The sequence below is a fragment of the Triticum aestivum genome, chromosome 2A, assembly GCF_018294505.1.
Source record: "Triticum aestivum cultivar Chinese Spring chromosome 2A, IWGSC CS RefSeq v2.1, whole genome shotgun sequence".
NCBI classification, from domain to species: Eukaryota; Viridiplantae; Streptophyta; class Magnoliopsida; order Poales; family Poaceae; genus Triticum; species Triticum aestivum.
In genome coordinates, this window is record NC_057797.1 from 725,435,196 (window position 1) to 725,445,628 (window position 10,433).

A 10,433-nucleotide genomic window follows, 5' to 3' on the forward strand; every position below is an offset into this window, starting at 1 on the left:
CGCGCACACGCACACGCGCACGCACACGCACGCCCGCGCGCATGCACGCACACACACACACACACACACACACGAAAAAAAAAGTAGGATCACATCACTGATAACCAAAAATCATATACATGAATTGAACAATCAGGTAATTTCCTAGATTCAGATAACATTCAGAAAAACAGCAGGTGTTAACTCAAGTCAAAGAATCACCTGATAGATGGAGCTATAGTTACAGAGACAAGTATTTATATATGCACAGTGCATTCTCAAGCTAACGAACTTAACAGAGCAACAAATGCTAGTACGAGAGACTTAGAGTGCCTCTGTAAGAGACTCGGGAAGCTGGTACTCCTCTTTGTAAGCCGGACCAATCAACAATATGCACTTCTCGGCAGAGAAAAAAATTCGACAGGCAGGGAACCTACAAGGTAACACAAACAAATGAGCAAACACTTAGTGTGCATCCTATGCCACAGATAGAGTAAGTCGGACAAGCAATCATCACCTTGAGCAAGCCGGGGTCCACGAAGAAGGCGTCCAAGATGGCTATAATCACCAGCCTGCAACCGAGATACAGAGCGGTGCACCAGTCAACGATGTACAATGTGCAGATCGCGGTAGAAATAGAGCGAAAGCAGAAGATGGGAGTTACGAACAGCCTTACAAGTGCACGCATCTAATCTTGTGGATTTGCTGGCATCATCGCATGTACCACAGAGGTCGCCGGTGTAGTAACCTAGGCCGATCTCGCCGATGATGCAGGGCTCGTACGTGCCGCAGCTAATGTCGACGTGCATGATGGCTGCGAACTCATCGGTGCAGCCAGTGTGCCACCCTCTCCTATGGCTCCCGTGCGGGACTCTTGTGAGGGCGTGCCGTCGGCGACCGTGGCCAGGACGCTATCAGGATCAGAATCGCCATGCTTGGCACCACCGCGCCTCCACTCGGCTCCCAGATTGAGGCCATCGGAGCTCGGGGTGCAGGGGAGAAGACCCACCGCGGGCTGTGGATCCTCCTACACCGGAGACCCCAACCGTGGCAGGAGTTTTGGGGGCTTGGGGCGGGGATCCGGCGATTTTTCTCGGCGGAGAGAGGGGCAGCCGCTGGGTGGGTAGTTAGGGACTGGGAGAGAGATGGAGATTGGGTCGGGGAGAAGGTGGAGGAAGTGGGTTTTTCCCTGATTTTGCGTCGATTTGGTGCGTGAGGTTTTTGGCAGATTTTTTCTTTCTGTTACTATCGTACGAGGGGAGGTGAGCAGATCGTCGTTCGATTCTGCTTTAATAGTAGAGATATACACAAGATTTAACCTGCAGTGACAACATATATAAACAAGATTTAACCTGGTGTTGGTTCCTTCTCATTGCTAGGGCTGGCTTCAGATTTTTGTGGCAGCTAGTGTACCTATGCCTTGTCAAGTTGCAATTGCTGCAGGTTATTGTTGCCATCCTTCAAGTATCTTTGGGAGCTGGCTTCTCAAACTGATTCTTTCTCTTCTTAGTCTGCTTCTTTCCTGGCTTGTCTCTGAAAACTGGTGGCTTTATGTCAGCGGTCCCAGTATTTGGCCATAGATCAGGCCCAGGCACAGGATACACAATTGGATTGTAGGCTGCTTGGTACATTGGTTTCTTGAAGAAATCACTAACAAAATCTTCTGGATGAAGTTTTGCCTTGTTAATTGCAGAAACACCATGCTTGCATGGAACACCAGTCATGTCCCATTTGCTACACTCACATGTGTGCACTTGCAGATTTACTGCATATGTGCTTTCTCCACTGCTAACCTGGTATAGATCAGGTCCTGCTTTGATTGACTGACAATATCTAGCATGGTGTTTTGCTTCTTCTAACTTCTCAGCATATGTTGGGCATATCTGCCACTTGGCTGTCTCAGTCTTGGTCCTATTGGCATTGAACTTAACTAGCAATTTTGTTCTGATGCCATCAACCATGGTTTTAATTGGTTTCCCTCTCACATCAAGTATCATTTTGTTGAACACTTCACTAATATTATTAACAACCAAATCAGTTTTACAATTCTTGTCCATGGCATGTCTAGCCCATGTATGCTTGGGTATCTTTCTAAGCCATTTCCAAGCTGCCTCACACTCTTTTCATGCCTTCCATTGCTTGTTCAAAACCATGCTCAGATATGAATAACTAGCCTGATCCATATACTTCTTTAACTCTTCACCTCTAAAGCCAGCTGTTTGAAAGTTCTGATAAATATGTCTAAGGCAGTATCTTTGAGGGCAATTTGGGAAGACATTGTTTATGGCTTTAAGAAGGCCCTGTTTAAATAACTAGTGTTCAAAATATAGTATAACAACATGCTATTTGACAGTACTAAGCATGGTAAAACTTCAGTAAAAATAAGAATTATGATGTATGAGGTACCTTTTGTCTATCAAATATGATAGTGTACTTGACATACTTCCCTGACTCACCACCAAGAGCATACTTGAGCTGGGTTAGACCAGCTGGCAGTGTCCTCCTTGTCAACAATAGCAAATGCAATGGGAAAGATGTTGTTATTATCATCTCTTCCAGTTGCAGCCAATATTTGTTGCCCTGTTGTCAACTTAACAAAGCAACCATCAACACCTACAACCAAACATAACACATTAGCACCAAACATAAACAAAAGCAATGGCAAATATGTTGGGAAAATAATTATGCAAGTACCTATGAAGGGTTTGCAACCATTTAGAAAGCCCTCTTTGCAAGCATTGAGGCACATGAACAAGCCATGAAATCTAGGGTTTTTGCTAGGATGAAGCTTTAAATGCTTTGTTGTCACAATGCATCTACTTTCAGGATTGGTATCCAGCACAGCTTGGAGGTAATCCCTTATCCTAGTGTATTGTGCCCTCTGATCTCCTTGGACAACTTCCTTAGCTGCTTTCCTTGCCCTGTAGGCCATGTGAATGGACACTTCAATTCCATGTTTTTTCTTCAAATTGTCAATTATTGCCTGGACTGGTGTGTTTATGCCAGACCTTAACTGTTGCTCACACTCATGTGCCAACCATCTTACAGTGACTTTGATGCTCTCTCCAACAGCAGGACAGTTGTGGTACAAGTTCATTTTCTTCATGCAAAATGTCTTCTCATGTGCAATTTTGGAAGCAGCAATGAAAAAAGGACAGTCATGTGTACTGCAAACTACAATAACTCCATCTGAGCAATTCCTATGAAATGAGTAGTTCCTGTTTTGTGAGATGTGAAATGTTAGGAGTGCCCTCCTGAACTGCTGGACATCTAGGAAACAAATTTGCTTGACAAATTGTTCTTGTGGGTTTTCCCTCTCCTCATCATACCAAACCCTAACTTTATTCTTTCTGGCCCTGCTCTTCCTACATTTGGTAGCTTAAATGGTGGAAGCTGAGCACAATCATTCTCTTCCTGACTTAAGTCACCTGGGTTGCTCTCCTCATCAGATGAAGGTGCCCAGTCTTGCTCTATGATTTGATCCAAACTTGCATGGGATCTTGTTGTTGGCCCCTTCCCCCTCCTCTTACTTCCTCCTGTGCTGCTGCTACCTCCTAAACTGCTTCCTCCTACACTGCTTCCTCCTCTCAAGCCCTCATCTAGTGGCTCCTCTTGTTCTTCCTCTTCATCTCTTTCTTCATTCTCCTCCTCATCGTCTGGTCCATATAGCTCTTCTACATCAGTGTCTCCTTCAAAGTGATGTAGTGGATCATCCCTATGCCTCTTCATTGCCTCCAACCTAGCCAATATGTCCTCATCTTCAAGATCTTCATCCTCACTTTCACTATCAGTGAACTCCTCAGCAAGCAGCTGTGGGAGTTTTCTTTTTGCTGCCTTGTACTTCTCTCTTTGTATCATATTACTCCTGTACCTCTGAATTTCTTCATTTCTTTTCTGCTCCATCATCTGCTCAATGTGCTCTTGCTCTTGGTTTGTCTCCATGAAATACTCATGCCTCTCATTACCATTGTCCAAAGCAAACTCAGGTTCACTTGGGCCCTTTTGCTTCAACAAACAAGAGATCTCCTGTGTGTTCATTACTTAGACTGGCTGTGGTTGGGGTTTCACTGGACTGGGGAAAAGAACTCCTGAATTGTCTACCTCATAGACAACTGGTACACCTATTTCTGACAAAGGAACCTGCTCTTCATAAGCATGACCAATGTTCAAATCAACTGGTCTAGGTGCATCACTTCTCATAACTGTAATGTTAACAACATTCTTTCCTTTACTAGCTATGTCATCCAACATTTCTTCCACCTTGTCATCATCAGTTAATTCTTCCATTCCTGACACACCAACTCCTGGATCTCTAACATAATACATAAAATCCCTTGAACTATAGCCTTCTACCTCTATTAGGGCAATGAGATTCCAGAAGGTTATGTCTGATAAACAGATTGTTCTTTCCAAGTTATCTCTGTCTAGGAAATGGAACCTCACTTCCCATTCTTCATCATCCAAGCTACAAATTCAGATAAAATGCATTTAACACTGTTCACAATTATTGTTAAGAGGTCTCATTGGTGGCAACAGAAATTCAGTTTAGAGTGTTAAAATCCAGTTAACAGTGTAAACAAAATCAGTTAACAACATACAATTATCAATAAATTCAGTTAACAGTTAATAGTGTTCACAATATTCAGTTAATAGAGTTAAAATTGTTGGCAACAGAAATTCAGTTAACAGTGTTAAAATCCACTTAACAGTCTTCAAAAAATTCAGTTAACAATATACAGTGTTCAATAAATTCAGTACACAGTTAACAGTTTACTGAAAATTCAGTTAACAGCTAACACTAACCCTAATGCTAGAACCCTAACACTACAACCTTAGCCGTACTACAACTACCCAAGAACACCAACCATAGAACCCTAACACTACAACCCTAACCCTAGAATACCAATCGGGGAAATGACAAAGGAGGACGAGGATGACTTACTCCACACCGCCGAAGGAGGAGGCAAAATGGTGGCTGCCCGTCGGATTGCCCTTAACCGCCTGGGCGAACGCAGTAGCCGCCGCGTATTCCAACGACTTCGGCGGCGACGGCGGTTGGGGAAGAGGCAGCGCGCTCGACGGATTGGAGCTCCCGCAGAACTCCGGCGGATCTCCAGTACCGCCGCCCGGAGCATCCCCACCGGCAGCAACTCCCCCGCCGCCGTCCACGCCGCTAGGTTTCGTCGTCGCCATGGATTGGAGCTGGAGGGAGAGGACGGAGCAGATCTGGTCTGGTCGGGCGCCGTCGGTTGGTCGGTCCGGCTCGACAAGATGTATGCTCAAACGGCGCCGTCAGCGCGTCCGTTACGCCACGTCACGCATATTGGGCCCCACATGTCGGAAACGCCCTCAACCGCGCGGAATTACATGTTCAGTGCAATCTGCAAAACTGTTATTGAATCCGCGGTGGCTTTTGCAAATGATTAGCGACTATGTTGTTTTCTACAAGATAAGCCCCAAATATGGTGGTTTCTTGCAATTCACTCAACTTTAGGCTTATTTCGCTTTCACTGCCACTGCCTCGCCCTGATAGACCGAAGCAGTACACCATAGCTACCATGCGCGGGCTCGCGAAGTCACGACCACACGAGTGGAATAGCCACTGCAAGAAGGTCCTGCTCTGTCCGGGTTGTGTGCCGGGTACTGCTCCGCTGTTTGGTGTGGGTTTCCATGGCGTAGGGAGCCGTGAGCCGGTGTCGGTTAGCATTGTCACAACTTCAGACATTGAAGGCCTGTGCTCAGGAAAATGCTGCACGTAGAGAAGGCCAATCTGGATGCATCTGGCTAGCCCTGATAAGACCTCACCTCTAGGTTCACCCACTTGCGGATCAAGAAGCTCCCTGATCTTTTGTTGATTCCACAATTCCCAGGCCCGCAAAAAGAAAAAGAAAAAGAACTCAGTTATACAGAATAGCACTCGTCTTTCGATAGGGCTATGTGTGGATGGTTAACTTGTGTTGGGATATTGTGTAGCACGCTGAACAAAGATTACGTCATACTTAGTGCCACCATTTCAGTGGGAAGAAATTAAGAGGATGCATAAGGGAGGAGTATGTTTTGTCATGAGCAGACTTACATGAAGAAGGAAAGTTTGAATGCTTGTTCTCCTTTTTCCACTGACTATCTCCAACAACAGGACTTCAAAACTATATACATCACACTTGTACGTCAGGGCCCCTTCCGATGAATACTCCGGAGCGACATGTCCCCTTCATTTAACACAAAACATGGGGTTAATTCAGGTCTCTTGGACATGGAGAAACAGGGAAAAGGAACAATCATACATTCTTCATGTCCAAGTAGTCTAACTTGAATATGTAACACTATAAGAGTTGGATATTTCAATCATACGGCGTCAGTACTAGTGTCGGATTTGTCTGCTCATCGATAAACAGCTTCGTGGTGGCAAAGTCCGCTATCTTGGGATGCCACGTGTCACTGACAAGTATATTGCCAGGTTTTAGATCCCTGTGAATGAATCCTTCTGCGTGAAGAAATTTAACGCCTACGGCAATCCCATGAATTACTCCCAGTCTTTGCGACCAATTCAGTGAGGAACGGAATCCGTTTTCTTCCCCTGCATTTCCAAATAGGTGTGTGAGGCCAAAAACAGATCGGAATAGTTGTGGGTTACATCTGTACATAATGATAGATTAACATGTCATGCATTGGAACTAGTAGTACCAAAAATGTAGAGATTCAAACTCTGGCGCTCCATCCACTCATAGACTAATATCCACTCGTCTCCTTCCTGGCAATACCAGAGGAGCTTAGCAAGATTGGCATGCATGAGCTTTGACATCATTTCCACTTCCCTTGAGAAATGTTCCCTGCCTTTATTAGTAAGACGATAGTGTTTCAGCCTCTTCACAGCAACTATTGTATCATCGTGTAGCTGCCCCTGGTGATAATACAGTACCATGTTACGATGTAGATTCAGTAGATATATGTCTTGTACAATCAACTACTATAGGGTGTGGTTAGGAAGTCTGATTTCATTACTCTGTGTACTGTGTAGTCAATCTGTGACAAATGTCAGTTGATATGTACAAGAAATAAATAATACCTTATAGACGACACTATATTCGCCCTCACCGATGATATTTTCTTCAGAGAAATTTCCTGTAGCCTCCGTTATAGTAGGAAGACCAACTGCACAGACGGACTGGACAGTCGAAGCAGGATTGGAGCGAATATCAGCACCAGCACCATTTGCACCTCCCTGGGCATTGTCTACTGGAAAAACAATCAGGCTTATCAGAATGTTTACAGCATTCTCCTTATCATTGCAAGAAAGGGATGTGAAAGCAATCAGTGTGCATGGTCATGTTGTTACCTGATATTCTTGATTCCCGTCGTCGTCTCCTCACAACAGCGAACAACCAAAGAGAAAAGAGAACCACGGCAAGGGAGGCTATCGATGCACCAATAATAAGCCCAGTTGGAAATGCTCGGTACCGCACCTCAGCTGTTACAGTTTTAAAACATATTTCAGATGCACGGTTAGGGCAAGTTCAGCAGATGGCAAAACAGCAGCATAGCAAAGCATGATCGTGCATGGTATCGGTTTATCAATAGACATAAGCAACGGAGAGCACCCACTTGTATTCCCTCTGTAGAATAAGTTTAGATTCTCTTTATCTTGCTAGTCGTGGACTCGTGGTATTGCTAACTTAGTTTATCATTAAATTCAAGAAATTTGACAGATGCAACTACAAAAGGAAGATTACCATCTAGATTGCCAACAGACTACCACAAAAATATAATTACTCTACCATCATCAATCTTAATTCTGCAGATGGAGATTATCACTAGTCATGAAGTTTAAAATGAATTTAAAAGATACCCAGATTGTGCACTATCTTACTGTCTGGTTTTAATAAACATCCAGGCTTGAGTAAAGAAGTCACCGTAAATTTCATGGGCCTATGAAAGTAAAAGTGGGCTCACACCAAGTCTTTAAGGAGAACTGGACGCACCTAATTCAGACTTGGCAGATCTTAGATAGAGGGTTTGTCCTCCATCTACATACCGCAGATCCATGAGGTCATCTTTCCAGATGATGCACCCAGTTCCAACGCCTCCTCCCCGGATATCCAATGCTGCATAGCCTAGGCATGAACAGTTTACCAGGCACTTCGCCCTACATTCTTCCAACGTGATGCTTGCATCCACTGACGCATTGCGTGTATCAGGAAGCTTCACTCCGTGCATCACCACGAAACCATCTGTGGTGGAAGCTCCATTGCCACAGTCCAACACGACGTTTCGGTGGCATCCGTTGGAGGTGTCCCTCATCTTCCACTGCACCGGAGATGTCGGGCTGAACCCCTTGATGCAGTTGCAGAATGATGTCGACGGCGCATTGGCATTGCACATACCAAATGCCCCACACTTCCCGTAGTCGTCGCAGATGTCCCTCGGCCCTTGGAAGAAGACCTTCCATGCCCGGCTGCTCGGCTCCCACACTAGGCGCCGGAATACTCCGTCGTGGGTGAGCAGTAGATGTGACAAGGGTGCTCCAGGCTTGGCGACATAACCGTAGGTTAGTGGTTACCTCGCTTGGGGTATTTGTCAACTGGTAGGCGAAAAAGTCAGAATATGTGGCCATCTCCGTGACACCGCTGAACCATAGGCCATTCCATGGTCCGGTGCGATATATCACTTTATCACCATCCAAGAGAACGTTTTGCGGCACGCCTTCCAAATTGGTCGTGTAGTGGAAGTTACCTGGGGAAGGGTCGTTCGGCGAATGCCACGACGTAAGTCGCCACTCTGCACCGGTCCACAGGTTCTTGCCAATCTTCATGCCGGGAAGCTGCGTGTTCGACAGGTGGTCGAACGACTGCCACATGGCGGCGCCTCCGCTTCCGTCGCTCAAGACCAGATTGCCCGAATTGAGCAATTGCGCTGTCATGAAGCCGGTGCCCGTCGTGTTTGAAGACCACACGACTTGACCGGAGCTATCCAGCAGGAGAAGGCTTCCGGTGCCACTGATCACCAACACCCCGAAAGCGTCAGTGAGAGGACGGTCAGAGTTGGTTACCCAACTGACGACATCCTCGGACATGGTGAACCATATACCAAGATATCTCTCGGCAGCCACCCCAGGGGAGAAGATGCCCAGGGTGAATGACCCATCGGCTGAGACGAGTGTCTCGCCATCAGTGACATTCTGGCCCTTGCCGAGCGTGTCAGTAACATCAGCAGCAAAGGCTATGGGAGAAAGGGCCAAGAACGAGCATAGAAGAAGGCTGGAGATTAACACCATAGTCAGCGACCCTTCTTGCTCCTGGTGAAGAAGAATGGTTAGAGCCTTATAGGTGGTGCATCCTCCAGCACTGTTCTACAAAGTGCTGACCAGCTTACCTACTGAGGTTTGAATTCTGGTCCTCCATCGATCAGAGACAACAACATTTAGTTACATATAATAGGGATAAGTATATTTCATCCCTTAATTTTCTCCGAAGTATAGAAATGGTTCTTCAAGTCCGAAACCAGCAAACCTAGTCCCTCAACTTCTCAAACCGGATATGTTTAGTCCCTCATACCGCTTTGTGTGGTTTTGTTGATGACGTGGCATGGTTTTTCTTGGCATTTTATCAAACACATGTCATGCGCGTGTTATATTTTCGGACGGTGGTGTCAAGGGACGCACAGCAGGTCTACGGCGTGCCCTTCTTCGACACCGAGATCATGCCCAGCAGCCCGACCAACGTTCTGGTGCCTCTGATGAGCGGTTTTGCGCAGCAGCCGCCGTCACCACTCGAGGGTCATCAGTGCGTCCTGGGCCGAGCGAAGGATGTCCATGGGCGACCTTGTGCACGGCCCTACCGGCTGATGCGGATGAATCCACGTCCAGGCTCGACTCTGATACTCGTCTCCGTGCACACTGTCGATCGAGGTTGCTTAGGCCCCGATTGGAATGCTGTATTTTTGCTACCCCGGTAACATTTTACACCTGTATATTACCCACCTCCAACAAATTCCTGGTGTAAATAATTTCCGGTTGTAACATGCGCTTGGCTCCCAGGTTGTAATGCCACCGTATTCAAGCACACAAGCATCATCACGTCCAACCTCCAACGCCATTGACAAAGCCAGGGCCCGTGCGACCAAGTTACCGCTCTACCTGCTGCTCATCCCCCTCCTGGTCATCGTCTCACTCCTCTGCCTCAACCGCCGGGCCGCCGGCCATCAATCTGTCCCCGGTCGCCGTGGGCGCTCCTGGTGCTCGGCAACCTCACCACCTCGCCATGCGCGATCTATCGCGTTGCCACAGCCCGGTCATCATGCTCTGCCTCGATAGGAACTGCACCGTCCAGCTGCTCCAGGCCATGGCGATGTCCTCGTTGGAGGGCACGGCTCTCCAGTTTATCCGGCAAGATCCAACCCATCTCCTCCGTGTTCATCGAGGTGGGCGTTCCGGCGGTCCGTCGCTCGCCGCCTCTGCC

The 10,433-nt window shown here is 46.8% G+C and overlaps 1 long non-coding RNA gene and 1 pseudogene across 1 annotated transcript; both read right to left on the minus strand.

The window, feature by feature from the left end:
• Positions 1–98: 98 nt before the first annotated feature.
• On the minus strand, positions 99–2,585 carry LOC123186232 (uncharacterized). Its single transcript, XR_006493579.1, has 3 exons — positions 656–2,585; positions 497–551; positions 99–412 (listed from the first exon to the last, which is right to left on the minus strand). It is a non-coding gene; the product is annotated as an uncharacterized lncRNA (long non-coding RNA).
• Positions 2,586–4,590: 2,005 nt separating this feature from the next.
• Positions 4,591–9,309, minus strand: LOC123190594 (putative serine/threonine-protein kinase receptor; annotated as a pseudogene).
• Between the last annotated feature and the right edge of the window lie 1,124 nt (positions 9,310–10,433).